Source organism: Sminthopsis crassicaudata, chromosome 1 (assembly GCF_048593235.1).
Source record: "Sminthopsis crassicaudata isolate SCR6 chromosome 1, ASM4859323v1, whole genome shotgun sequence".
In the NCBI taxonomy this organism is placed as follows: Eukaryota; Metazoa; Chordata; class Mammalia; order Dasyuromorphia; family Dasyuridae; genus Sminthopsis; species Sminthopsis crassicaudata.
The window spans coordinates 286,184,706-286,188,487 of NC_133617.1; the positions used below are offsets into that span (position 1 = coordinate 286,184,706).

General features: G+C 38.3%; 1 protein-coding gene across 1 annotated transcript in view; it reads left to right on the top strand.

The window, feature by feature from the left end:
- The first annotated feature begins 440 nt into the window (after positions 1-440).
- The window catches only part of ZFHX4 (zinc finger homeobox 4), a 215,646-nt gene continuing 212,304 nt past the window's right edge, over positions 441-3,782 (top strand). The window contains exon 1 of the mRNA XM_074278927.1: positions 441-592. The gene's annotated coding sequence lies outside the window, so the exon portion shown is untranslated. The remainder of the gene's footprint in view (positions 593-3,782) is intronic.

The window sequence follows — 3,782 nt, forward strand, 5'->3', positions numbered from 1 at the left end:
GAAAAGAAAAGGAAGGGGGGTGGAAGGTACAGAGATTGCTATCAGGTTTAAGTATGTTTTGAAAAGAAGTTGCTGAGTTAAACAAAAAATGTTAGTTAATACACTGCCCTTGTCAAATAGCCCCCGGGAGGAGAAGACACAACAAAAAGCGGGAAGGAGGAGGGGGTTGAGGATCTGAAAGTGTCTGTTGCTCAGATAAAGGGTTTCTAACATTGAAATCTTGTAATACCTCGTTTCAAACTGGGCTCATCTGTAGACTTAGGGAGTGCAGTCAAAAGACAGGGACCCTCTTTCCCTTGGGTTGGGAGTGGCGGGGAGAGGATGGGAGGTGGGGAATGGGGAAGTGGAACGTTTATTAGTGAATTGATGAGGTGGGGGTGGGGAATAAGGGGAGGGAGAGAGAACGACTATAATTATACCTATTCTAATGCCCTGAGTGTCCGCATTGGAGATTTGGGAAATAAAACATGCTTCAGAAAGCGTCTGGATATAGAAATTATATTGGTCTTACTGTTAATTTCTTCTTGGACCACAACCCTCAGACCTACCACTCTGATCTCTTCGCTGTCCCCACTTCGCGATCTTTCACCCGGTCAGAAGGAGTTTGTTGGGGACTTGGATGGGAGGTGGGGGGATGGAGGGAGGTGAGTGTCGTGGGGGAGGTCGTGGGGGGAGGGAAAGATCAGCCTGTTTCACTTTGAAATGAAAACTATCAAAGCTTTGTGGTGGCATTGCAGGGCTTGAAATTTCTTTCTTTCCTTCTTTCTTTCTTTTTCTTTCTTTATCTCAAAGAGGATCGCTAAATGGAGAGAAGTTTAGGGATGACCCGAGGTGATGGGGTAGGGGGAGGGGAGGGGAGAAGGGTGAAAGGAACCGGTAAGCAAAGGTTGGTGAAAGCGTTGTCCGTAGAGACCGGAGAGCAGCAGCTGGGGTCTTTCCCTGAGCTCAGTGCAAGGAAAGGGGGAGAGGGAGGGGACGGGAGGAAGCCTTGCAGCCGGGTCAAGCCGCTGGGGATCCCGCCTGCATCAGCAGTATAGCCCGCGGGGTCTGCTCACAGCTCTTGAGCTTCTTCCTTCCCCCCTACCAGTTCCACGCTCCTACTCTTTTCGCATCCCACAAACCTGCTGCTGCTTCTTGAAATTAACCTTCTTCGATTTTCCTAGCTACGTGGCGATCTCCGTGTTGCTTCGAAACTGTTAACATCCCGTAGTCTCTACCCCCTACCCCCAATCTCTCATCACCCAGCTACTATTGTTAGGAAAGGGGAGACAGAGGAGAAAAGAGATATTAAACGTTAGGAGAGATAGTGAACAGTAGCAGAAGAAAAGACTGAAAATGTGAACTCTCTTCTCACAAATCCTGCCCTCTCCTCCCCTTTGTTCTCTGGGTTGTAATTCAAGAACTATAAAAGCTTTATTCTTCCAACAAGAAATTAAGGAAAATTGACAACCAAAAGAATGATTGATATTATGTTTTGAGATTAATGACATTAATGTTATTGATGATATTGAGAGAGCTAAATTGTCTTCGTTTTCCTATTCTAGCGAAAGAAAAAAAAAAAAAAAAAAGCCACTCTTCACCTGAATTTGAAATAGACATATTGTTCTCAGGTGTTTCCTTCACAGTACGCATTCTAAAGTCAAAAATCTCCGGAAATTATTTTTCTTTAATTGAACTAGGATACTTTACTTTTCTCCCTTACAATCCTCGTTCTCTTTCTCCCTAATGTGAACTTGAAAATTCCCGTCTTAATTTTCCTTCAATTTTATTAAATGCTCCAGACATGTATATATGAATGCACATATGTATGAATATATGTTCGTATAGATGGAAGTGTATATACTTATTGGAGTGTTTTATTCTCTGGAATGTACTAATGTAAATATTAGTGCTCTGTTAGTCCCCTTTTTGTTATATGTTCTAAGTGATTTTCATTTTAGGGATAACCTATACTTAAGTCATCTTTTGTATATTGATGATATACTATCATCTTAAGATAAGGTTGTAAACAAAGTATTTCTTACGAACTAAAAGTATTAGAGTCTCTGAGGTTTTCTTTGGACAAAAGTTTGGAATGGAATGGGTTTTGGGGATAAGTCGATGGTTTTCTTTCAGTGAAGATTTAGAAGACCTGGTTTCCAATGTATTGGTAAATTTTGCTCCCTCAATAATAACTTTATTTTTTCTTAATAAGGGGCATATATATTAATTATTCTATTTACTCTACATCCCCTTCCAAAAATATATTTTTTTCTGACCCTAACAATCTTTTTTAATCTTTTTTAAGTATCGAAGATTTCTAACTGTGGCCTATTGCCCTTGAAGAAGTGGGGGGGGGGGGGGATTCCTTTTATTCTCCAGTTATTTCTGTATGTGCTTTTAATTCTTATTGGCATCAGTTCCAGAATTTGCAAAATGCTCTCATAGAATGGAAGGTTTGAGGCCCACAAATGCATGTTTATATGTTCTGTGTTTCCAGGGGCTTGTGATAAACCTTGTTGTTGGTATTTGGTGGATTTGGTGCTTAAGGCCTAAGACAGGGTTTTGACGCATATCCTAGGAATCCTGAACTTCAAAGGCATGTCATCTCCAAAAGAGGTTATGGTTCACCTGCCCAGATTTCTTGACATTGTGACTATCTCCTGATTTTAACTCTTTTTTGAGTTTTGTTTCTCTTGTACATTCACTAGAATTTCCTTTTCTGAGACACTAGATACATGTATCATACTTGTATTCTACAGCATATTAAGATACTATTTGAATAGCTATGTATTTTAAATTGATTTTATATATCACCAGTAGGATGGGATTTTATAATCATCAGTAGGGGGGCATTTAAAAGTATGTCTATTCCTAGTTTTTAGTTAATTATTTTTAATGAAAGTGTCACTCATATTCACATCTGTAGTATTGGGAAAAGATAATTAGATTTTCAAATGAGAATCAGCCACCTTAAATTTTACACAAGAAAATACTTGGAGTATATTTCATTCTAATGGGATCTGTAGTGGAGTTTTTAAATTCACCACCATATTCTTCAAGAAAGATAATTCTATAGACTCACAAGCATATGTATAAAAATATATTTTAAAAGTCCTGTTAAAGGCATTTTATTGGATTTATGTAAGTCTGTACAATACAATATTCAAAATAGAACTTAATTGCTTTTCTATTTTTTAGCTGGTTCACTTTGAAATTTATTCTTAGAGTAATCTTTTCAACCTAGCTTAAAAATCAGAAATTAAAAAAAAAAAGCGATAGATGCACAAATAAAATACAAATCTATGATGAAAATATCCATTATATGACATGCAAGCGTATAACTGCATGCAAATACACATGTCATAAATTTACATATATCTGCATACGTTGGAACATATGAGATGTTAAACCTGTTGTTTTAGCTTATTATTAATTCAGGGTCTCTAGATGCACGCTTTTCTTTAACTTCATAGTAAACAACTCTTTAGTCCAATAATTATTTTGTTTTTAATTCTTGCATAACTAAAAAAGCAACGATTATTTTATTATTTCATTTATGTTTTTTCTTCTCAAGTCCATCTACTTTCTGTGTGTTACTAATGAAGTTTGTAGACTTGTGCGTGGGTATATATTTTATATTTGTGTGTGTGTGCGTGTGCGTGTGTGTGTGCGCTGTGTATGTTCGCACCCATGGAGTTCCTTCTCAGCCTCCCTCTTCTTCGGGCTGGTTGCTCTGCCTCGCGATTCAACCCCCTCCGAGTCCTGAAAGAAGCCACTACAGCAGTCTTAGCTCCTCTAAG